Raw genomic sequence first — 26609 nt, forward strand, 5'->3', positions numbered from 1 at the left:
CTTCAGTGCCTCCTAAGTATCCTTAGGTTTTCATCCAGACTCCTCAGCGTGTTTACAGGCCTGCATAATGTTCGTTCCAGCACCATCTCTCGCCTCCTTTCCCTCCACAACTGGAACATGCTCAGATATATGTATTTTACTTCTGTCTCCCCCGAGTCTTTGCAGTTTTTGTTGCCTCCATCTGGAATATATATCTGTTCCACTCACCTTTTTCCTAGCAAATGCTTATCGTCTGACAGCCTTCAGACTCAGCCTCACTTTCTCTAGTAGCCTCCCCTGGGTGAATAATGAGGCTGTTTCCTCTTCCTGTGTCCTCCCCCAATCCCTTCTAGGGCCCTAGTACCTCACTGGACACTTTATGATGCTGTAATTTTTCTCTTTACTCTCTGTTACCACTCCTCTACCCCCGGCAGTGTCCTCTGGGCGAGTTGAAACTGCCTTGTCACAAGTATATGCTCAGAATTTAGCACGTTATGTGATGGGTTAAACTGTGTGCTCGTATGTTGAAGCTCTAATCCTTACCACCTCAAAATATGACCTTATTTGGAAATGGGATTGTTGCTGCAGATGTAATTAGTTAAGATGAGGTCATGCTGGAGTAGAATGGGCCCCTAATCCAATATGACTGGTGTCCTTGTAAAAAGAACACCATGGGAAGACCAAAACATACATAGAGGGGAGATGTCAGCACACAGAGAGAAGGCCATCTATAAGCCAAGGAGTTGGTCCTGAAACAGAGCCATCCCTCACGGCTCATGGAAGAAACTAATCCTGCTGACACCTTCATGTTGGAGTTGTAACTTCCATCTAGAACTGTGAGACAGTAAATTTTTGTTGTTAAGCCGCCCAATGTATAGAACAGTATAACAGCAGATCACTCAAACTAGTGTAACAGTTCTTCAAAGACTGGATTTCCACCTGTTTTAAATGTGCTTCTATAAGTACAGATGTAGAGTATGCACAAGAATACCCTAAACAACCCCATATTCCGCAAATAGTTAGATCCACAAGAATGGCAGACCCAGGTGGCTATTAGTCATCTCAGCAAGCAGCCAATTTTAGCTTCCTACAACCCTCTCTCCCTGGGTATTCCAAAAACTTCACCCAAATAGGCAGGGGAGGTGCCCTTCTCAGCAAGGCCCCGCAGCAGGGGAGATGTGAGCTGGTAGGCTAGCAGGTGCGTGTTTTTGCCTCTAGCCAGAAAAGCAGCTGAGAAGGGATAAGAGGTGGGGTTAGGGCTGCGCAGGGAAGAAGAGAAAGGAGAGTGGGGATGTGGAGCCAGCATCATGCTCATTCCAGACTCCAGAATCGTGCCACAGAATGTCAGTGCAGGCTGCATAGAAGCCAAGATGTCAGGCAGGAATTTCCCCCATTCTTAAGAAAAAAGTTCACCTCCACCATCTGATTACAGCCTCTAAAGGCAATTCTTCCAAATTTCTTCTGACTTCAAAAGTTCAGAGCATGTTGAGCTGAAGAGACACCAGGCTCATAATTACGGTTATTATAGGGAGCTGTATGCCCATCACCACAGCATCTGGCTGTAATCACATACTTAATGCAAGGCAAGATGATCTGCTACTCATAATGGGCAGTTTCCAAGCCAGGCAGTCACCAAGTGCCCACCCTCTCACTTGGAGGCCCAACAGAACAGATGTTTGTGGAAAGAGAAGATGCTTATGTCTGTCTGAAGGGCCAGTGACCTCAAGTGTAGTGCCAGGGAAAGCAAGTTCCATAAGCAGGTCATGGAGTCCACATGGTTTCTGCTAACTAGTAAGAGCAAGAAGCAGGCTTTTCCTCTATGCTGGGTAGCCAGAAAGAAGGACGGATGGGTCTTATTGTTCATTTCACAGATGATAAAATAAGGAAATATGACCATAGAGCATTGTGATGGTTGATCTTGATTGGATTAAGAAGTGCCTAGGAGATTAATAAGTCACACCTTTGGGTATGACTATGAGTGTGGTTCCAGGGAAGATTAACTAAGACCTGCCCTGAATGTGGGTGGCACCATCCTATAGTGTGGGGACCAATAGACTAAAAGGGGAAAAATGAGAGCCCAGTAGAGCAGGAATTCTCTCTTCCTCTGCTTTGTGGTCACCATGATGTGAGCTGCCACAACTTCTCCACCATTATGGGCAGAAACTTCTGAAACTAAAAGCCAAAATAAATGTGTTTCTACCTTAAGTTGTTTCCCGTATGTTGTCACAGTGACAGAAAGTCTTACCCAGGGAGGGCCAGCGTATACTCTTAGTGACAAGCACCTGGCCCATTCTTTAGCAATGGAGGTGCCCCAGCATACTGAAAGGGTAGAATGAAGCAGCCAACAGTTCCTCTGAAGCATAATTATCTCAGTGTGTTCAGGCTACAATAACAAAATGCCATGCACTGAGTGGTTCAAACAACAGAAATCTGTTTTTTGCAGTTCTGGAGGCTGGGAAGTCCAACAAACAGGCTGGCAGATTCAGTTCTTTGGGAAGACTTTCTGGCTTATAGACAGCTGCCTTTAATTTCCTGTTGAATCCTCACCCGGTGAAGAAAGGAGGCTCTGGGGGTCTTCCTCTTCTCATAAGGACACCAATCCAGACTCTACTCTCAAGACCTCATCCAAACTTAAAAACCTATCAAAGGCCCACCACTTAATCCATCATATTGGGGGTTAGGGCTTTAAGATATGAATGGAGGGGGGGCAACAAACATTCAGATCATAACAATAATTAACACTTCTCTATGAATGCATGTGCGTAAGGTATGTTTACACCATCCACTTTTTTCTACCTCAGGTTTGAGAGCCAAGAAATCTGAGCAGGCCTTATCCCCTACGCATGGGGCCTGATTTATAATCTGCCCTAGCCTATAGGTCATAGTGCTTATTCAGAGCCCTGTGGGGGCTGTACCATGTTTTGACTATACTAAAGTCTTGACTGATGTCTTCACCGAGTACCAGTACATTGGCATTCAAGGTCACTTGATACCTCTCTGTCACACATTGGAGTACATTTGTTAACTTCCTAAATCTACAGCCCTCTAGTCACCTAACTTATGTCACCATGCTCACAGTCTCCTTGCTTCTTCTGCTGCTGCCCCATCCTTCTGTGACTGCAAAGACTTTCCCTATTTCCTTAGCCAGTTCTGAAAACATATTGTTTCTTTGGGGTTTTTGTTTGTTCGTTTAAGTCTCGGTTTTGCTGTATAGCCAAGGCTGACTGAGAACTCACAATGTAGCCCAGGTTGACCCCATACTCATGATCCCCCTGCCTCAGCCTCCCAAGTGCTGGGATTGCAGGTGTGGACCACTACACCTGGCTTTTAAATATGTTCTTTGCAGCCCCATGGGCATCTCATACTCAACATGGCCAACAATGAACTTTTAATATCCCTTGGCCCATCCTACCCCTTGTAAGCCTGTGTCTTTGTCATTGACTAGGTCAGTTATACCAGCATCCACCAACCTGATGTATCTGTCTCCTTCACCCAACATCCTACTTACATACCAAGTGTACAGGGTTTACTCTCAACATACTGCATATGTCAGAATAGAAGGACTCTAACAACACTGAGGGTAGAACCCCACCCCTTTTTTGAATTTAAAGATCTTTTTCCCAGAACTCAACTATTTTTTTGGGGGGGAGGCTAATTTAATCAATAATCACACATCTACCTGTATTAATTTAACTACACATGCATGCTTAAAATCAACATAATATACAAGCTATTAATTTATAAATCAATATCCTCTCTTGTATCTTATGGAACAGTTTTATTTAAATTCCTCACATGCAGATTCGACAAGAGGGGCTCTGTCATCCTCAGAACCTGTAGTATTAGCACAGTTTTCTAGAACAAAGTATGGTCAGTTCTGTGGTGTTTAAGACAGCAGTTTCAGAGTCCAGATGTGATTCTGCCTCTAGAAATATTTCCTAAAGTCACAAAAAGCCATGGAACATCTGGGGTTTTTCAACTGTAAATTATAATCCTCATTATATAATCACTTAATAGCCTCATTTTAAAGTAGTCTTCCAAATGCTTGTTTATAACACCATCCAACACTTGTGATTGTGATGTCAGCATCCAAGGAAATGTGATGAAATCTCCATTGAACTTTGCCTTCTTTCTTCCTTCCTTCCTTTCTCCCTCCCTTCCTCCCTTCTATCCTTCTTTCTTTGTCTCTTTTTTAATAAGATGAGACTGGATACTTTTATGTTATGTTATGTTATGTTATGTTATGTTATGTTATGTTATGTTATGTTATGTTATGTTGTTATGTTATGTTATGTTATGTTATTTTTGAGGCAGGGTCTCACTAGGCAGTCCAATCTGGCCTAGAACTCTCAATCCTCCTGCCTCCAACTACCAAGTGATAGGATTGGAGCTGGCACTCTTGCTACCACGCTTGGCTATATGGAAACTTTTATAACGCCCAAACTAGCATTGGTTCAAGTCACTTCGGACAAATGTGCCTTCTCCAAACATAGGGTGACCAGGTGCCTAGATGGTCAGAGATAGTCCTGGTACTTACTAAAGGACCTCCTCAAAAGTGTCCCATTTAGATGATTAATAATATAGTCAAATACCAGTTTGTCTAACTAAGTATATTACTAAGAAGAATTTGGATGAATTCAAATGTAAGGTGACACAATCCTTCCTGAAGGATTATGTGAGGAACGGGGAAGCAACTTGTCTTCATTAAATCCCATGGTATCTTCCTAGATGATTTCTCTGCTTTCAGCTTGTCCCTCCAATCCACCTTCTACCCTGCTGTTTCTCCTTTCTCATGACCCTTCAGTGTTTTCTTACTAACTACAGGGTTATATCCAGATCCTCACTGTGGCTTATGATGCCCTCTTTCTCTGGATTCCTTTGTACTTTAGAAAACTCATTCCATGCCATTCCCTATGTTTTAGACTCCCAAGTTCTTCTGTGTCTTAACCCTTGGAACCTGTGGATATTACCTTATTTAAAAATCACCTTATTGCAGGTATTATTAAGGATCTTGAGATAGGGAGGTTATCTTAAAATTGTATGGGTGTGTCTGATATCACCAGGATTATCCTTATAAGAGGAAGACAAGCAGGTCAAAGAACAAATAGGAGCTGGGAGGGAAATCAGGGTCAGGGGGAAAGGCTACATTTTTTTTTCTTTAGGAAAATAAGGCATTTTAATTGTCATAGAGGAATAAATTCAAATTAATGAAAATGTTAAGAGGACATGAGGATTTCTAATGTTTAACAGAGATTGATCAACCTGCCAAACACCAGCAAAATGAATACTAAAACCAGGACAGGTAAAAGCAGAGGTTAAAACCTCCCTCAGTCCTAGGTGTGGGTGGGTAAGGGTTGGCAGGGCCCCGAGAGTGGGTGAGCAACAACTACTGAAGGAGCACCCCTAGAAATGCTCTCCCCAGCTGGGGAGCATGGGTCAGTTACTATTGAGCATGTGTAAGACCCTGGGTTCCCTCCGAAAAAGAAAAAAATCAAAAGGTTTGCAAGAAATGCTTTAGTGCACACCATGAAGACGGTGCAGCAGGTCACTGATCATTAAGTCCCCCAGGGATCTGCCCCCACGGGACCTGCAGGAGCCTCAGGCACAGACCATCCCTCCCTCCATAGATTCAGAACCGTCCTGGGCCTGATTCACCCTCAGTCTGCCATGCTACCTCCCTCTTGTCACTCAGATGGGGACAGAGAGACAGTGAGTTTCTGGAAGGCCTTTATGGTTGAGGGGAGCTCCCTGGACTTTGCAGAGTCTGACCAGAAGTCAGGGTCTGACTCTAGGCTGTGGTAGAAGCTGTTTACCCAGGGCTGGGGTGGAGGGAAGCTGCCCAGATTGAAAGGAGCAGTGCTCCTGCGATCATGTCACCTCAAAATGCTGGTAGTAGTGGGGAACCAGGAGGGTGAATTTTTCTGCCTTTGGTACTTTATCAGTAGCGGTCATTGGAGTCTTTGTCCTCATTGCTGGAACTCCAGACAAGGGTTTACAGCCTTGTGCATTTGGAACCACACCTGTACATCATACTCCCTCAAGTTGAGCCTGGCCGCCAGGGTCATCAGAGTGTTATAGTCGGGATACCCCTCCATCTTGAAGTGTTTTTCCAGCTCCAGATGTTGCTCCCTGCTGAAGATGCTGGCAGAGGTAGCCTGGGGCACTGGTAGATCGGGCAAGTCACCAGGCTCCTGCATGCTGCCACCTGCTTTGCTCTTGTCCACCAAGGCTACATGTTGCTAGAAGCACTGGGTGGAGTCATTTGCTTTGAAGATGAGGGACGGGGTCATGAACCAAGGAATTTAAGCTAAGACTAGAAGCTGAAAAAGATGAAAAAGAACATTCTCCCTTCAAGTCTCCAGAAGAAACCAGAATGCTGACACCTTGACTTTATGTAGGTGAAAATGAGCTTGGACTACTGACCTCCAGAACCTTGAGGGGAATAAGTTTCTGTTGTTTTAAGCCACTGCTTCTGTGGTAATGTATTATGCCCTCTTCAGTCACTCTGACCCTCACTGTTTATAGCTTGTGCTTTCCCATCTCTGTCATTTCACTACCATCTCTGCTCCCTGAAATGTGCTTTCCCTCCCACCCACCTTCTCACACATGCCCACATCTGCTCACACATGCCCACATCTGCTCAGCTTGGGCACTGTATCACAGGAGAAAGGCAGTGCCCCTTCACCTGCATCTACCCAATCAGACTTGGTACCCTTCCTCTGGACCCTGTGAGCTCACTCACTTTCACTATCACTTCTCTGACCATATTTTATTAAAATTGCCTCTGTAATTGTTATCTGTAATAGTTCAGGAGCACATCAGTGAAGGGATGATGTGCTATCTGTTTTTCTATCTCCATGTTTAGTAGCTGCTTAATGTTGTTTGTTGAATGATTGAGAAAATGAATTTGAAGAATTTAACTTAACAAACATTACTTTAATTCCTAGTTATTTCTTGTCCATTTCCAAATGATTTGGGAAGAAACTCCTATGTTTGGTATTCTATTATGTGTTATGCTTGGAAATTGTGATGTGTGGCCAATTGGGGAGATCCTAGGAACTCAAATTGAAGAGTTCAACTGAAGGAATTCAATCCTCAGAGTAGGATGTCTGGAGCCCTGGCCCACACCCAGGTGTTTAATGAATGCAAAGAAGCTCTCCTTCAGATGGACTGACACTGGAGTCCGGGGCCCAGGCATAAGCGCCACTGAGTCAAATGGAGGTGTAAGTGCAAGTGGCTTTATGTCAGAAGTGTCTCGCCGAGCTTTAGACCAACTGGACTGGGCTTCTTTTCCAACAGGCCCGCCTGTCTTCATTGCTTAACTCACTCCTCTTCCTCCCAGTACCATGCAGTTCTCTCTCACTCTGCATATTTTCCATTGAAGTTCAGCTTCTGAAACTCTCTCAAATCCTGGTTAGTCATTTAATACTTTAGATAACAGGATATGAGTAACTCAGCCCAATTCATTACTACCATAAAAGTAAATAAAGATCAAGTTCCTCCAAGATGGAACCAACCACATCTTTCTACCTTTTCAGAGTAAAGCAAGTGTATCTTTAGAATGGTGGTGACATTCTGTCATACAGGCCTGGGAACATTCTCCCGTGTAACTTCCATGGCCCATTATGTAAATTTCTTCTCTTCTTTACTTTTTTTTTTTTTTTTGTAATGGGGTGATTATAGTCCCTGGTTACTATAATTTGCATTGCAGTATGAGGCTTCTATTTGATGCTTGCAAATTATGGGCCCAGGGCTAAGGCTCCAATGTAAGAGTTGCTTCCACCTGAGTCAGAAGACATTACATAAACATGAGCACAACTCTGGGAATAAAGAATCTCTTTTCATATTCACAATTTAATATTTAAAAATAAAATCTCAGTTACAGAAACATAATAGAAGCAGGCCAACCACAAAAGACAGAGGACGACTGAAATGAAGTGCTCTCACAAAGGTTTCACAAAATGCAACCACACACATAGCAAACGGGGGATGCCATAAAAGTTCCACACGGGAGGGGCAATGTTTTCTCCACCTCCTTCCTGGAAAGGAAGGATTCGTTCTGAATTCTGAAGTCCCTACGGGTAGGTGTTCACAGGCGTTGAGGCATTTCAGAGGAGAGAAGTTGGAATCCTTGGACGGGGAACATGGGGAAAGTGAAATTAGCTCTATCCAGGGAAATCATAGATGATTGCCATCAGAGGACAGGGATTTTCACAGAAATGTGTTCCGCTAATGCAGGTCTTACCAGAAGACAAAGCTTTGTGATCGTGAATTCAGGGGAAAGCATGGTGTGCTAAGAGGTGGGGGGCAGTTTCTGGAGGGTTAGGAAGACCTGGGTTGTAGTCGTATTTCACTTTTCTGATGAACTGGTCATTCCTTAATGAGACCTGGGTTTCTTCATCTATTTATCATGGAGACTGAATGAGAATATCTTTAAGTTCGCTTCTGTATTTAATGTTTTAGGTCTATTACCTAGTGTTCACTGGAAGGTGAGGATGAGTTTAGCAGGTTCATTGTCTATAGACACCAAAGCAAAATATTTACCTTGAGAATGTTATTTCAGCATCGATCCACATAAAGTGGTTAGTAAGACACCAAACACAGAGCCTGGCAGGCAGCAGGCCCATCTCTGCCTTGTTGGGTCTGGGAAAAATGCATTCTACTCTGCTCTCCAACCACCAATTTTTCCATAGAATTATTTTTCTTAATGTTGTCTGCATACATGTGTCTGTGTAAAACAGAGGAATAGAAAAAGAGACAGAGTCATGCCGTGAGAAGTGCAATATTGCAGTACACGGAAGACACAAAACCAAGGGCAGAGAGGGGAAAATGAAAGAATCTTGAGCTAGAGTCTTAGAAAAATAGCAACAGAAATATACCCATAATTGACAATAACTCTCAGAAAACTCTGTAGATAGCTCTATTTTTTGTACCTTGGCTATACGTCTATGTCAGAGAAGATTTACGTGGAGTAAAGAAATTTTAGGTCCTAGGAAACTAATTAAATGAAATTGTTTAACAGTTAGAAATAATAAAATTTTTTTCCAGTTTTTTTTATTGGGATCTACTTATTTTAAGAAATATCTAATATAATAAACACTAATGCAAATTCTAAGACTCCCCTTTAACAAAGTGATACAGATGCTTTCTTGAAAATTACTATGAAGTTTGACCTGCATGGAATTTTACAGAAAACACACTAGTGGCAGCAATCTATAATGACATTTATGAACCTAAATCTCTTTTTTAGTCATTTGACCTATTTGGAGGCAGCATGGTAATGAGAATGAAAGATTTTGAGTCAAGGAACCCTAGTTTGAATTTGGCGGTGCCACCTCTTGCATGATCTTGGATGAATTCCATAATCTATCTGAACTTCTGAACTTCTGGTACTTGGTAGAACTTAACAACTGTAACTACTTGTAATAGGTGGAGTGCTTGTGTCCCATCCCAGCCCCAACTCATATGTCGAAACCCTAATCCCAAGGTGATAGTATTTGGAGATGGAGCCATTAGGAAGTGATTCTGTATCTTGGCTGGAACCCTCATGAATGAAATTAGTGTTTTTACAAGCAAAGCCAGAGAGCTAGTGAAGACTTAGCAAGAAGAGAGCAGTCTGCAACCCAGAGAATGACCCTCACTAAAACTTGATCACGTGGGCAGCTCTGTCCCAGACTTCCAGCCTCCAGAACTGTGCAAAATAAATTTCTGTTGTTTACAAGCCACCTGGCCTGTGCTATTTTGTTATAACCACCCAAATGGATTAAGATACCATTGTTACCAAATTCAATTGACCTGGCCATTGCACCACACCTCCTGCACACCTACATGTAAGATAAAAAGCACCCAATATGTCCTCAGTGTAGACATGACATATGAAGTTCTCTCCTCATTGAGACAGGAGATCATGGAGGAAAACCTGCTAATGTAAACACATGTGGAAACTACTCCCTGCAGGTTTGCCATGGTCATGAATGAAAGGATAGGATGGGCTTCCTTGCTCCCTTTCTAGCCACATGTCATTTTAATTTGTTTGTGTTCCCATTGGAAAACCTAATGGCCACTTTTGATGGAGATCCTTGCCTGCAGGAGATGGGAAGCTGAGCTGGATATGTCTAGGTTCGCTTCCAACAGCATATTGAGTTCATAGAGAACCCCATCTCTAAAATGTGCTAAGGCAATGGGCAAATGCAAAAAGCCTTGGAGGAACCCCAGAGAGGTTCTGACACTTCTGAGCTCAGAACACTCCAATAGCTTTTCATTAAAAAAACACAAAACAAACAAAAACCAGAGAGAAATGATAATGTCTCACAGTGGCCTACAAGGAATGAGCCCTTTCCTGTACATTTCCAATCGTTCTCTCACTCTGCTTTGGCTTCTCTGGTCTTGCTTCAGACGATTGCAGTCATTTTCCTTCTGCTTGGAAACTCTTTCTCCCAGATCTTTGCATGGTTTAATTCCACATTACATACAGGTATCTGCCCAAAGAGAAGGCATTCTTGGGCCCCTAGATAAAAGACCCCCCTTCTATTCTTCCACCACGATCCTCCCTTTTTCTATCTCTCTTTCTCTACCTTCTTTCCTTGTCCTCAAAACCCTTCCCACTCCCCTGCCCAGGAGCATTTATTTTTTTCTTCATTGCACTTAATGCTACTGGAAAATTATTTCTTTACTTCATCTTTTTTTTCTTTTCTCTGTTTTTTGAATTTAAGTATCACGTAAATGAAGGATTTGTGTGTCTTATTCATTACTGTTACCCCAGAGGTTATAACAGAGCCTGGCATATAGTAGGCTCTTGAGCAACATTTGCTGCATGAATGCATAAATAAACAGAGAAGCAAGAGACCAGCTTTGCTCTTATACTGGGTCATGACTATCCAAATCTAGGATGCTGCAAGTGTTTCCTAAGTGCAATTAGATCTGGAGTTTTAATGAACTTCTGTTTTCAGTTTATATAAGGATATGTCTATTTAAACCAGTTCCTTTTTAGTAGCTACTATATTTTCTTCTAATTTAAGTTAGTCTTTTTCTTAAAGTAAAGCAATCTTCAGATTGGTAATGAAATCTGCCATACAGGCTCTGAGCATCTTCTTGTGGATCGTTCATTATGGTAACTTCTCTTTACCTTCTTTGTGATTTGGTGAGTCTTAAATCTGCAGAAGTGTTTGGTTTTCCCACTTTAATAAAACCAGCAGTACTCTTTGTAAGGGATTCTTAAAACCCCAGGCTGTAAGCTCAATGAAAGCAGAGACCAAGTCTGTTTTTTCTCAAAGTTTTGTGTTCAGTGCCTAGCACAGTGCTTGGTATATGATTTGCTGAGGAGCTTAACAGATGTCATTAAATAAACAGACATTTATCTCACTTCTCCTGGCCACTTTGCCATACCAGACAATTAATGAGACTATTGACTATGACCCTGGCATTCACATTTGAGTACCCATCCAGTAAAATTATTGGGAAGCTGACCCCTCATATTCTCTCTTTCTTATTGAGAGGATGGCTTCCCATTCTTCTTGGAGTGATTTACATTTTTCTGCTATCTTGGTGCTTGATGACTTCCTTCTGTAGGTGTTGCCTCTATAGCTCTGTCCATTTGTGCCTTTGTCCCCAGCTGCTAGTTTGTGCTGTTGTTTGGCTTCAGTCACCACAAGGGACTCTGAAGATGGAGTATGGTTGTCTTAGCTCAAGGACAAGGCTTTCTCAGTCAATCCTAGACTGCAGTGCCTCTCAGTAACCAGACAATCTTCGTATAGTATCTAACATGCAGTTGGCTCTTTCAATGTGACAGCACTTGCTTGAAGATATCAGAGTAACTATTAGTATCTGTACTAACTGATGAAAGCACAGCACTGTTAATTCATCCTAATCACTCTAGAGTATCCCCAATAACTTACATCTTTGGATTTTTTTCTTGCCTTAGGGATATCCTTCTCCTAACCACAGATGCTGAGAAACCCTCATCTCCCCTGTGTGCCTGAAAAGTCCTTTTTAGCATCTATTCCTAATGCCCTTGATGTACTCCTGCAAATAAGACCACTGGAGATCTGAAGTTTCCTGCAGGTGCACATTAATTCCCTACTTGCATTTTTGTTAGGTACAAAATCCAATATCAAAAAAGGATATTTCTTACTTATAGTTTTTGTGTAGCTATTCCTAATTCTACCCCAATTTTTCATCAGAAGGAGATCTGGAGAACATCATCTTAAGTGAAGTTAATCAGGTTCAGAAAAGCCAAAGGCAGCATGTTTTCTCTCATATGTGGAATATAGACCCAATACAAATACAGGCCATATTATATATACATACAAATATATACAGAGAACATGCATCCAAAAGTAGGACTGGTAGAGGAGACTAAGGGAGGAGGAAAAGAAGGAAAGAAAGAGAGCAAATAATAATGAAATATATCACATCTGTGTAGGAACAAGACACAACAAAACACACCAAAAACAACACAGGATTGGGGAAAAGGATTAGGAAGCACAGTGAAAGGAAGTTAGTTGACTTAAGCACAATGCAAGTACAGTTATAATACCAAGGCAAAATTCCCACTGAATAATGAACAGACATCTAAATAATGAAAAACCAGTCATGCTAAGAGGAGGACACTAATGGGAGGGGGAGGGTAAAAGAAGGAAGTTAAGAAGGTGAATATGGTTGATGTACTTTCTGTACAAGAATGAATAGAATATTTAAGCCTGTTGAAATCACCATAAGAAGGGGACTAAGGTAGAAAAGAGAAAATTGGAGGGATGAACCAATTTGGGTTATAATACACATATACATGGAAATGTCATAATGAAACTCCCTATACAGATACCTTAAACGAAAATGTCTCTTTTTTTTCAAAAATGAAGGACAGGAAGGTAAATATAGGTAAAATAAGTCCTGTCTGGGGATTGGTTCCAGTTTTGTGAGGGGGAGTATAAGGAAAGGGTGAAGGAGGGCAAATATGGTGGAAATGTTACGTACTCTTGTATGAAAATGAAATGAGACCCATTGAAATGATTCTAAGAAGGAAAGGGAGGGGAGATAAAGAAGAATGATGGAGAGGATGACTCCAACTAAGATATATTATAAGCACTTTTATATAAATGTCATAATGTACCTTGAGTACAATAATATGACAATAAAAATTAAAAAATAAAAAAGTAAAAAGAAAGAGCATAAAATCCTTCTCAGTAGAAAATGTGATCAAACACATTTGCTCACTTCTCCATTTCATTGTCTCTTTAGGACAGTTCTCTCTGGGATCCACCCTCCTTCTGCTCTATCTGACCAGATGGCTTGGCCTGCCCCATAGGTGACATCCTGAGACTCACCATCTCTTTCCACCTGGGGATTGCCTTTTCCTCTCTCCCAGGTTGGAGCTCTTATTTTGTGGACTCATGTCTTTCTCGTTATTGTTTTCCTTTCTTATTTTTAAAAAATTGTTTATACATTTATTCATATGTGCATGCATCTCTCCCCCAGTCTCACCATCTCCTCTCCCCTCTGCCCTCTCTTGCTTCCAGGCAGAACCTGTTCTGTCCTCTTCTCCAATTTTGTTGAAGAGAAAACATAAGAGATAATAAGAAGGAGCTAGCATTTTTGCTAGCTTGAGATAAAGATAGCTATACAGAGAGATTCCTAGCATTGCTTCCATGTGCATGTGTATTACAACCTGAATTGGTTCATCTCTACCAGACCTCTTACTACTTCCTGGAACATCCATGGGTTTCCTAAGAGTGAGTGGGAAGTTTTTGCTCTATTTTTACTTCTCATATGTCTGAAAATGTCTTTGTCTTATGCTTACAATTGATAAATAGGAACACTGTTCTAGGTTAGAAATAATTTCTCCTCATATTTGGAGGCCTTGCTTCCTTGTCATCAAGCTTCCAGAGCTGATGCTGAGCAGACTAGTGTTATTCTAATTCCCATTTATTTATGTCATTCTCATTGTCTCTACTCCCTTCACCCCCTCTTTTTGGCTCATTCCTTTATCTCAATCTCCACTTCCCGAGCAGCTAGGATTACAGGTTTGTGCAACCATGCCCAGCCCCCCCCTTTTTTTTTTATTATTTATATGTGCATACAAGGCTTGGGTCATTTCTCCCCACTGCCCCCACCCCCTCCCTTACCACTCACTCTGCGCCCTCCCTCTCCCCCCACCCCCTCAATACCCAGCAGAAATGATTTTGCCCTTATTTCCAATTTGGTTGTAGAGAGAGTATAAGCAATAATAGGAGTGAACAAGGGTTTTTGCTGGTTGAGATAAGGATAGCTATACAGGGAGTTGACTCACATTAATTTCCTGTGCGTGTGTGTTACCTTCTAGGTTAATTCTTTTTGATCTCACCTTTCCTCTAGTTCCTGGTCCCCTATTCCTATTGGCCTCAGTTGCTTTAAGGTATCTGCTTTAGTTTCTCTGCATTAAGGGCAACAAATGCTAGCTAGTTTTTTAGGTGTCTTACCTATCCTCACCCCTCCCTTGTGTGCTCTAGCTTTTATCATGTGCTCATAGTCCAATCCCCTTGTTGTGTTTGCCCTTGATCTAATGTCCACATATGAGGGAGAACATATGATTTTTGGTCTTTTGGGCCAGGCTAACCTCACTCAGAATGATGTTCTCCAATTCCATCCATTTACCAGCGAATGATAACATTTCGTTCTTCTTCATGGATGCATAAAATTCCATTGTGTATAGATACCACATTTTCTTGATCCATTCGTCAGTGGTGGGGCATCTTGGCTGTTTCCATAACTTGGCTATTATGAATAGTGCCGCAATAAACATGGGTGTGCAGGTGCCTCTGGAGTAACCTGTGTCACTGTCTTTTGGGTATATTCCCAAGAGTGGTATTGCTGGATCAAATGGTAGATCAATTTTTAGTGTTTTAAGTAGCCTCCAAATTTTTTTCCAGAGTGGTTGTACTAGTTTACATTCCCACCAGCAGTGTAAGAGGGTTCCTTTTTCCCTGCATCCTCGCCAACACCTGTTGTTGGTGGTGTTGCTGATGATGGCTAGTCTAACAGGGGTGAGGTAGAATCTTAGAGTGGTTTTAATTTGCATTTCTTTTATTGCTAGAGATGGTGAGCATTGTTTCATGTGTTTTTTGGCCATTTGAATTTGTTCTTTTGAGAAAGTTCTGTTTAGTTCACTTGCCCATTTCTTTATTGGTTCATTAGTTTTGGGAGAATTTAGTTTTTTAAGTTCCCTATATATTCTGGTTATCAGTCCTTTGTCTGATGTGTAGCTGGCAAATATTTTCTCCCACTCTGTGGGTGTTCTCTTCAGTTTAGAGACCATTTCTTTTGATGAACAGAAGCTTTTTAATTTTATGAGGTCCCATTTATCTATGCTATCTCTTAGTTGCTGTGCTGCTGGGGTTCCACTGAGAAAGTTCTTACCTACACCTACTAACTCCAGAGTATTTCCTACTCTTTCCTGTATCGACTTTAGAGTTTGTGGTCTGATATTAAGGTCCTTGATCCATTTTGAGTTAATCTTGGTATAGGGTGATATACATGGATCTAGTTTCAGTTTTTTGCAGACTGCTAACCAGTTTTCCCAGCAGTTTTTGGTGAAGAGGCTGCTATTTCTCCATCGTATATTTTTAGCTCCTTTGTCAAAGACAAGTTCAGCCCCTGTTTTTAAAATACATGACATCATAACTAATTTCTTATGTGAGTAACATCTTTTCCTAACTTTTTTGCCTAACATTTAGTCATATGGGTATTGCATAATTTAGCAATTTCCTACTGATTGGCATATCACTTTTAGTACATATTACCTCATTTATTAATCACAATAAAAGTATAAGTTACTTCTCATTATAATTTTTGTTTTCCAAAAAAGGAAGCCTGAAAAGGTTACCTAATGTGTTGTGATGGGCTGAGTTGTGTTCCCTCAAAATTCATATATTGAAGCTCTAACCCCAGTATCTAGAAATGTGAGTATGTACATAGGGTCTTTGAAGAGGTAATTAAATTACACTAATTAAGTTAGCCCTAATCCAGTAGGACTGCTGTCTTTATAAAATGAGGATATTAGAATACAGACAGCTATAGAGGGAAACCTACATGAAGCTAAAAGGAAGAATTGGTAATCTACAAGGCATAAAGGCTCAGAAGAAATCAGCTACAGGGACATCTTAGATGCCCAGTCTCTAGAACTGTGAGGAATAATTTCTGCTGTTTTAGTCACCAAGTCTAGGGAACTTTGTTATGGAAGCCTCAGCAAACTGGTGTATGTGTCTACTGTCACTCACCAGTGAGGCTAAATCTGGAAACTTTTTCTCTAATATTATGCTCTTCTCTCCTCTCTCTCTCTCTTTCTCTCTCTCTCCTCTCTCTCTCTTTCTCAAATGTGTCTCTCTCATATATGACTCCCACTCTCTCTCAGCTTCCTTGAAATTCAGCCTGTCTTGTTGTAGACAAGAGTAATTTTTTTATACTAACGCTTTCCTTCTTTGCTCTTACCTCTTCTTACAGTGTTCCCAAAATTTCCTTCTATTTCTTTTTCTTTCCTCTATTCTTTCTATGGAAACAGTTGGGCAGTTTTTCTCACCAAAAATATCTGTTTTTGGATACTCAGTATATTTTTAATATGCTTACTTGTAGGACTGTAACCACCTCCCCTTCTGTTTTTTTTCTCTACTGGTTTTTCCAGGCACACCTGATTAAGAACATTATGTCATCCAAGTCTCTAAGGTCCTGACTGAAATTTACACAGCAACAAATTCCACAGTGTGATGTAACACGTAATAATATGAATTTAGATAGAATGTGATCAAGGAAAAAAAGGAACATAGCCATTGGCCCGAGATAGTCTTTATTTTTAAGTACCATAGTTTATAGCTAGTGTCTCCTTGCCATTTTTGGACATTATTTTTCTCTCCTAATGAAATTCTGCCTTTTTATCTAGGATCTGTGGTTAGTAAAAATAAGCAACACCCCGTTTGGAACAGTTCTTGTCTTCATTTCAGCAGGTGCTAAATAACTATAGACACACTTAGCATTTAAAGAGTGTCTTTCCATTTCAGTCCTTAAAGCATAGATTCATGTCCATATTTTCTATGAAAAGTAAATTTCAATGAGAAGAAATAAATGAGAACTATAAAGTTGGAAATCCCATTGTCACCTTCCTGAAATCACTATTTTGTCCTAAAGAGAATGGAGGTTATGGCTTAGAGCCCCAAGAGTAGTGATGAGGACTTTGAGCACTGCTTTCTTAAACTGCAGGTGGAAGTTTGTTGTACTTTTTAGGGAGTCATGCAGTTGACAGATGTGTTGACATCCGAGATTGGCTGTGTCATGCATCTATTTTCAAGACTTGCAACTTAAAATATCTTGACAATGACAATGAAGGTTGAAAATGAGGGTTGCTAGACATGGAAAGTATGTGTGTATGTATGTTTGTTTTTTGGTCTTGGAAGAGAAATAGACTTGTTTATTTATTAGTTTTATTTATTTAGTAGTATGGAGATTTGAACTCAGGGTCTTAAACTCACTAGGCAGGCACTTTACCACTTACTTTCAAATAGGGTCTTGCATTTTTGCCTGTTGCCTGCTTTGGTCTCCAACCCTCCTATGTATGCTTCCCAAGTACCTTGATTATAGATGTGCACCACCACACCCAGTTTTTTTTCTTGACATGGGGTCTTGCTAACATTTAGCCCAGGCTGGCCTCAAACCGTGATCCTCCCAATCTTTGTCTCCTGAGCAGCTGAGATTACAGGCATGTGCCACTATGTATGACCCAAGAAATAGATTTGAATAGCTTCCCAAGACCCCTTTTGTGTCTTAATGTGTCTGAGTTTGCCACCTGTTCTGCAAGACACTATAGACAGTCAACCATTAAAGGAAGTTCTGTGATCCCATGACAATAGTAATTAATAATAAATGAGGCATACATAAAGTCGTCAGGCCAGGCATGGCATCTCACGTCTATAATCTTAGCTACTCAGGAGGCAGTTTGAGACCGGTCCAGACAAAATGTTAGCAAGACCCCATTGCAACCAATGTGGTGGCACATGTCTGTCTTTCCAGCATTATAGAGGAAGATTCCAGTCCAGGCTGGCCTGGGCATAAACATGAGATCCTGTTTGAAAATTACCTGAAGCAAAACGGACTGAGAGCATGGCTTGAGTGTAGAATGCCTGCCTAGGAAGTGCAAGGTCCTGAGTTCAAAACCCAGTACCGCCAAAAAAAGAATTTTCCTCAGATCCCTTAAATGTGTTAGAATTAAGGTTAATGATCTATAACATCCGACAAAGGATCTTCAAAAGTATTCATTACTGATGTCTTTTTCTCTCCTTTTTTTAGTGGTACTATTTCTAATGAGGGTAAATCTGTGAAGACTCATTGATGTGATTTCCAGAGCTGTCATGCAAAATTTTAAACCTCTTCAATCTGGAATTTGTGTTAAAAAGTGTGGAAAAATTGGAGAGTGATGATTCCTTCTTTTAACTATGCAGAAGAAATAGGATCACAATAGAATTTTTCTTAGAACCCATCTGTATGTCTGAGAAAAAGAAGTATGGAGAATTCAAAGTGTGCAATAGCATATAAAATAATGAGCAAGTTTCCGAGGGTTTCACTCAGTGAGAACTTTTTGCTCATGGGTATGGAAGTAAACTTTGATCTGGAAGAGATTACTTTTTATTTTTCAGGTAAAGCTATTACCTTTTTGAAAATTATAATTGTATGAAGATACAAAGAATTGAAGCTTGCTTTACAGTAAAATGTGAGCAATTGCCTGATTAGACAGATTCCTTCCTCCCTGGAGACATGTGAATCATAAAAGTAGCCCCAAAATAATGTAATTTAACCTCTGCTCTTTCTGACATTCATTCAACACTTCCCTCTTGTGGCTGAGTTTGTTTTGGTAATTTTATAATTATCCTAATTTTACTTTATTTTCCTGCTTCCCTCTTTTACTTAAAAAACAAAACAAAACAAAACGTTTGTTGTTATATTGGGGCCACCAAGATGATTCAGAATAATTATCCTATTTCTCCACATCTGATTAGCAACATTTATCCCATTTGTAATCCAAATACCTCTTTGCCATGGGACAGTAAATTCAGAAGTTCCAGGGATTAGGACCAGGACATTATTCTAGGCTACCACGACAAGTCTATTCTTACAACAATAACCTGAGAACAATCCATTAAATTCACATCAGATAACAACACAACCATGCTCAAAACCTTCCAATAACTTCTGATCTCTCTTTCACTCTGTCACAGTGAAAGTCCTTGTGATAATACTTCCTATGCTGTAATGGTCAGACATCCTGATCTTTCCCTGATCTCTGGATTGCACTACTTCAGCCAGTCCAAGGAAAATCTTGCTTCAGAATTGACAGATGGATGGAAGAATGGATGGATGGATGAAGTGCTGTTGTTCTATACAGGGAAGAATTTATAAAGTAAATGGAGATGAAAAGTGTGTTAAGTAGAGTGCTTGGATTTATCAAAACACATTTTAACTGAGGTATTCCTTACCTTTAGCACAAAATGAAGAAGCTCCTATCAGCCTGTACAAAGTTCATAGTAAACATGGCTAGTTTTTCAGAGCTGTAAGAATTTGGTTTAAAAGTCAGGCATGTGGCACATACATGTCTATGACACCAGTGCAAGAGGCTGAAGTAGGAGGATCATGGGTTGGAGGTCAGTATGGGCTCAGAGCAACTACAAGGCTAGCAAGATCCTGCCTCAAAAAACGAACAGCAACAAAAGAATTTGCTTTAAAAATCCTTCAGGAGAGGGGGAGATTGCCTAGCAGTGTGCATACATCCATGTTCAGCTGGTGCCTTGGAACTTTCTGAGCATGCACCCCATGGGGATCAAACCCCACACCTTATGATCACCTGGCTTTAAAGTTCCTTATTTAAAAAGAGGAAATGCTCCTCAATTAATTTTCTTCAAATTGTTTCTTATTTTCCAGGATGATTGAAAATAGCTAACTTCCCAATATTACTACATATATGTTCCCAACAGAAATTCTATGTTATATAAACATTTTAGACCCCAAAAGTGGTTAAATATATAAAATGAAAACAGAACAAAGAACAAACAAGCACACCCATATTCAGACAATCCTGAATTTCAGAGTACATTTTTCAGTGTAGGGCTAATAGTAATTTTTTGAAAAAAAGCCCAATTTCATAAGGGGAAAGAAAAAAGTTCTGGGAATGGTCAACAGCCCTACCTTGATTGTGGAAGAAAAAACTATGGTGAGAGATGACCTCAGTTTTCCTGTGCCCCAAATCACTTCCTATGCTTATTTGTTCCAGAACTTCTTGCTATATGATTCTTTAGGTAATATTGAAACTACAACAAATAATCAAAAAGGGGATAAAGTATTGTTTTCCCTGTTTTTTATTCTCACAGTGGACAAGAAAACAGTTGATAGAATATGGAAACTTTAGTGTTTATCCATCATATGTTTTCAGGTGGATTAATTTTATATTTAACTTTGGGATTGACAGACTCACTATCTAGAGTGTGGTCTTGGTTTCAGGGCATAAACACTTGTCAAAATTTAATTTTGACTTGAAATGTGCACATTTTTATGCCAATTATACTTCAGTGAAAATATTTTTAACATTTTAGTAGTTCCCCCATCCCTTCTGAATCTAAATTGTCCAGTAAAGACCCGTGCAGCTATTTAAGAGAGTTAAAGTGAAATAAAATTAGAAACTCAGTTGCATCAGACACATCTCAAATGCTCAAAGGCTACATATGGCTAGTGATTTCCGTAAGACAAGGAACATTGCTGTCACTGTATATCATGTACATGGATAGGATTGTTGTAAATATTTCTCCATTTAGCCCTCATTTCCATTTCTATGCCCTTGTCAAAGCACAGATCTCCTGCTTTCAACCACCAAATTGAAACTGGGGCAACCTTCCTAAAATGCAAATCTACACAAATCACTCTTCCACTCAAAATCCCTGCTTTCCCCACCAGAGGAAATTCAAGTGCTTGCAAACAGAAGCTAAGGAGAGACCCCCCTGCACCCTCATTTCCCACCCTAGTTCTTCCTTTTCTTGACACTTTGTTCTCTAGAAACATTGGCTGACTCGACCTTTCTCCTAAAAAGCTCTCTGTTTCCATATTGGTGCATACATTTTTAAATGTAAAAAATTATCCTATCTATGAAGACTTCTGGCTCTCTTAAGACAATTAAGTGGCTACCTCCTTTTGCATCTATATGTGGGCCTACTTATTTCAGGGATTTATTGAGATTTCCTTTGTAGGTTAATATATGGCTATTTTTATGAGTTCTGTATGAGGACCTAAAAAAGGTACAATCTATGTTTATAGAGTAGGAAATTTGGTGTGTATATTTCATATCATATGCCTTATTGATGGCATTTGATATATGAGCTACATTTTCTTTGTATATAACTACTCTAGAATAATTATATGTAAGATAATTATAATATATATTATTATATTAAGTATATAATGATATTCTTAAAAGTTGTTTTTAGGAAATTCCAAGATGGCAGCTAGAAGGAGGAAGCAGAAAGCGTGCTTCCTAAAGTAAAATCTTGGAGAGACGCTGGAGATACACCTGACAGGAAAAACCACTGAGAAGAGGCAAAACTTTGACTCCTCCACACCTCCAGCCCATGTGTAACATTCCCACTCCATGTTAAAGGGAGAAACCAGGAGGGCTCCCACGCTGCTGCCAGATGCCAGCGTCCAGACCGCATGGGAAAACACAGACCACAAGGTGAGCTAAGCGGTACATGGTACTCCCACAGACAACCCTGGGTCAGATCAGCATAGCCCCCTGGACAGATAGACCCCCACCCAGGGAAAAAAGAAAAAAACTGAATAATAAGCAATAACAACAAAAAAGATATGTAGCAAAGAGGGCAGGGTGCCCTGAGCACTGAAGGGGGGGGAGGGGAAATCCCTCACAAACTGGCTGGAGAAAGTAGGAGCAGTGGCACACGCCCAGCAACCAGGAGCAGGAAAGCTTGTAAAAGCGGCGGTGGGAGGAAAACTCCACAGGAGAGGGGGGAAGACCCGCTTCCCATGTGAACTGTAAATAAACATGCCAGCCTGAGAAAGCAGGTGCAGTGTCACATCCCCCAGTGTGCTTGGAAAGGGAAAAGCTTTTAGCAGTGGTGGTCTTGCCCAGGAGAACTCTAAGTAAACAAAGCCTGTGGGGCTAGGTAAGTGTTAAGTTCACTCCTGAGATCTGCATAAATAAAGCCTCCAGCAACAGCAGGCTGACAGCAGTGGTCAGGTGAGCCAAGGCCTCAGATAGCCATTCACAGACCTGTCTCCAGACTTTTTATTCTTCCTTTGATGAGACAACAACCGAACTACACCTGCATGCTGAAAAACTTACTGAAACTGTATTGCATTTGAACTTGGGACACTTTGTGGTGTTGTTTTTGTTTTGTTTTGTTTTGGTTTGGTTTTTTTCCCCTTTGATGAGACAATGACAGAACTACTTCTGAGATACCATCTTCAGGATTGGAGGCTGAGGGGCGAACACCAAAATTATTAAGACTGAAACTTTATTGCATTTGAACTTGGAGATTTTTTTTTTCAGTCCTCTCTCTGTCTCTCTAATGCCTGTTTAGCTTACTTTTGATTAGTACACTACCTCTCCATGTTTATATCTTTGAAACTTTGTTTTGTTTTTTTACTTGTTTATTTGTTTTTCCCTTTTTAACTTCTTTGCTTTCCATCTCCTCTCACCCTTCCATTCTAAATATCACTAGTGCTATTATTACAAGCCAGAAAATACTTAATTGCACACAGTACAGTGACAATAACAACACCAAGGGCAATGATGGGAAGACAGAAAAAACAGGGAAACCAGTTTCCCCACAGCAAAAAATTAGTACAGGAACCACACAGAAATGAAGAAAACAGATATTCAATCCAGACTCCAACAAAATGAAGATAAACTATGCCAAAGAACCCAATGAAGCCCACAAGAATAATCTAAAAGAAGAAATACTACAGGTACTCAATGAGAATTTTATAGTGATGATACTGGATATGGCCAACCAAAATGTACAGGAGACACTCAAGAAATTCCAAGACAACAAAAATAGAGAATTTGAAAAAGCACAAGAAGAAATAAAAGAAATCATAGAAGCACTGTATAAACACCAAAGTGAAACAAAGAACACGATTAATAAACAAATAAATGAACTCAGGATGAAAATAGACAACATTAAAGAGGAAGAGACTCTGGATATGGACAATCTCAGAAAACAGAATGAAACAGAATTGCAAAACAAAACGGAAGGCCAATCCAGCAGAATAGAACAAACAGAAGACAGAATCTCAGAACTTGAAGATGAAATGATAATTAAAGGAAAAACCAAAGAACTATTAGTTAAACAACTCAAGACCTGTGAAAAGAAAATGCAAGAATTCACTGACTCCATCAAAAGACCAAACCTAGAATCAAGGGCATTGAAGAAGGAGAAGAGGTGCAAGCAAAGGGAATGCATAATATATTCAACAAAATAATAACAGATAATTTCTCAGATCTAGAGAAAGATATTCCCATACAGTTGCAATAGACTTCCAGAGCACCAAACAGACCAGACCAAAATAGAACTACCCCACGGCATATCATCATTAAATCAACGAGTTCAGAAACTAGGGAAAAAATATTGAAGGCTGTAAGAGAGAAAAAACAAATAATGTACAAAGGTAAACCCATCAAAATCACAGCAGACTTATCAACAGAAACATTAAAAGCAAGAAGAGCTTGGGGAGAGATCTTCCGGGCACTGAATGAAAATAACTTCAACCCCAGGATACTCTACCCAGCAAAACTATCATTCAAAATACATGGAGCAATAAAAGTCTTCCATGATAAGCAGAAACTAAAACAATATGTGACCACAAAGCCACCACTACAAAAGATTTTTCAAGGGATTCTTCACACAGAAAGTGAAACCCAAAATAACCATGAAAGGGCAGGCAGCATCAAACCACAGGAAAAGAAAAAGCAAGAAAGTAGAGAGTAACATCAACTTAGGTACGCATAATCAAACCTTCAAACAACTAAGACAACTAAATGACAGGAATCACCACATACCTATCAGTACTAACACTTAATATTACTGGGCTTAATTCACCCATCAAAAGGCACCGTTTGAAGAAATGGATTAAAAAGGAAGCTCCAACAATTTGTTGCTTACAGGAGACTCATCTCACCTACAGAAATAAGCATAGGCTTAGGATGAAAGGCTGGAAGAAGATTTACCAAGCCAATGGCCCCCCAAAACAAGCAGGAGTAGCAATACTTATCTCTGACAAAGTAGACTTCAAACCTACATTGATCAAATGAGATAAAGAAGGACATTCCATACTAATAAAAGGGGAAATAGACCAAAAGGAAATAATAATCATCAATCTGTACGCACCCAATGTCAACGCACCCAATTTCATCAAACATACCCTGAAAGACCTAAAAGCATATATAAACGCCAACACAGTGGTTGTGGGAGACTTTAACACCCCATTATCATCAATAGATAGGTCATCCAAACAAAAAATCAATAAAGAAATCCTAGATCTAAAAGGTACAATAGATCAAATGGACCTAGTTGATGTCTACAGAACATTTCATCCAACTTCTACACAATATACATTCTTCTCAGCAGCCCATGGAACCTTCTCCAAAATAGATCATATCCTAGGGCACAAAGCAAGCCTCAGCAAATATAAGAAAATAGAAATTATACCATGCATTCTATCTGATCACAATGCAATAAAACTAGAACTCAACAACAAAAGTAAAGAAAAAAAACATGCAAACAGCTGGAAACTGAATAACTCATTGTTTAATGAACAGTGGGTCATTGATGAAATAAAAGAGGAAATTAAAAAGTTCCTGGAAGTCAATGAAAACGAAAACATAACCTATCGGAACCTATGGGACACAGCAAAAGCAGTCCTGAGAGGAAAGTTTATAACCATGAGTGCATACATTAAAAAGACTGAAAGATCTCAAATCAATGACCTAATGATACATCTCAAACTCCTAGAAAAACAAGAACAAGCAAATCCCAAAACAAATATAAGGAGAGAAATAATAAAAATAAGAGCTGAAATCAATGAAATAGAAACCAAAAAAACCATACAAATAATTAATGAAACAAAAAGTTGATTCTTTGAAAAAATAAACAAGATCAACAGACCCCTGGCAAACCTGACTAAAATGTGGAGAGGAAAAACCCAAATTAGTAGAATCAGGAATGCAAAAGGGGAGATAACAACAAACACCATGGAAGTCCAGGAAATCATCAGAGACTACTTCGAGAACCTATATGCAAATAAATTTGTAAAGCTTAAAGAAATGGACAGATTTCTAGATACATATGATCATCCAAAACTGGACCAAGAGGATATTAATCACCTGAATAGATCTATAACACAAAATGAAATTGAAGCAGCCATTAAGAGTCTCCCCCAAAAGAAAAGTCCAGGACCTGATGGATTCTCTGCTGAATTCTATCAGACCTTTAAAGAAGAACTGATACCAGCCCTCCTTAAACTGTTCCATGAAATAGAAAGGGAAGGAAAACTGCCTAACACATTTTATGAAGCCAGTATTACACTTATCCCAAAACCAGGCAAAGACACCTCAAAAAGGAGAACTATAGGCCAATCTCCTTAATGAACATTGATGCAAAAATCCTCAATAAAATAATGGCAAACCAAATTCAACAACACATCAGAAAGATCATTCACCATGACCAAGTAGGCTTCATCCCAGGAATGCAGGGGTGGTTCAACATACGAAAATCAATAAACATAATAAGCCACATTAATATTTGCCAGCTACACATCAGACAAAGGACTGATAACCAGAATATATAGGGAACTTAAAAAACTAAATTCTCCCAAAACTAATGAACCAATAAAGAAATGGGCAAGTGAACTAAACAGAACTTTCTCAAAAGAACAAATTCAAATGGCCAAAAAACACATGAAAAAATGCTCACCATCTCTAGCAATAAAGGAAATGCAAATTAAAACCACACTAAGATTCCACCTCGCCCCTGTTAGAATAGCCATCATTAGCAACACCACCACCAACAGGTGTTGGTGAGGATGCGGGGAAAAAGGAACCCTCATACACTGTTGGTGGGAATGTAAACTAGTACAACCACTCTGGAAGAAAATTTGGAGGCTATTTAAAAAGCTAAACATTGATCTACCATTTGATCCAGCAATACCACTCTTGGGGATATACCCAAAAGACTGTGACACAGGTTACTCCAGAGGCACCTGCACACCCATGTTTATTGCAGCACTATTCACAATAGCCAAGTTATGGAAACAGCCAAGATGCCCCACCACTGATGAATGGATCAAGAAAATGTGGTATCTATACACAATGGAATTTATGCAGCCATGAAGAAGAACGAAATGTTATCATTCGCTGGTAAATGGATGGAATTGGAGAACATCATTCTGCGTGAGGTTAGCCTGGCCCAAAAGACCAAAAATCGTATGTTTTCCCTCATATGTGGACATTAGATCAAGGGCAAACACAACAATGGGATTGGACTTTGAGCACATGATAAAAGCGAGAGCACACAGGGAGGGGTGAGGATAGGTAAGACACCTAAAAAACTAGCTAG

General features: G+C 40.0%; 1 protein-coding gene across 3 annotated transcripts in view; it reads left to right on the top strand.

The window, feature by feature from the left end:
• Positions 1-26609, top strand: part of Adat2 (adenosine deaminase tRNA specific 2) — an 87943-nt gene that overhangs the window by 52724 nt on the left and 8610 nt on the right. For all 3 annotated transcript variants that reach the window (XR_012447914.1, XR_012447916.1, XR_012447915.1), the window contains exon 7: positions 21455-21709. The gene's annotated coding sequence lies outside the window, so the exon portion shown is untranslated. The remainder of the gene's footprint in view (positions 1-21454; positions 21710-26609) is intronic.

The sequence above is a fragment of the Castor canadensis genome, chromosome 1 (genome assembly GCF_047511655.1).
Source record: "Castor canadensis chromosome 1, mCasCan1.hap1v2, whole genome shotgun sequence".
Lineage (NCBI taxonomy): Eukaryota > Metazoa > Chordata > Mammalia > Rodentia > Castoridae > Castor > Castor canadensis.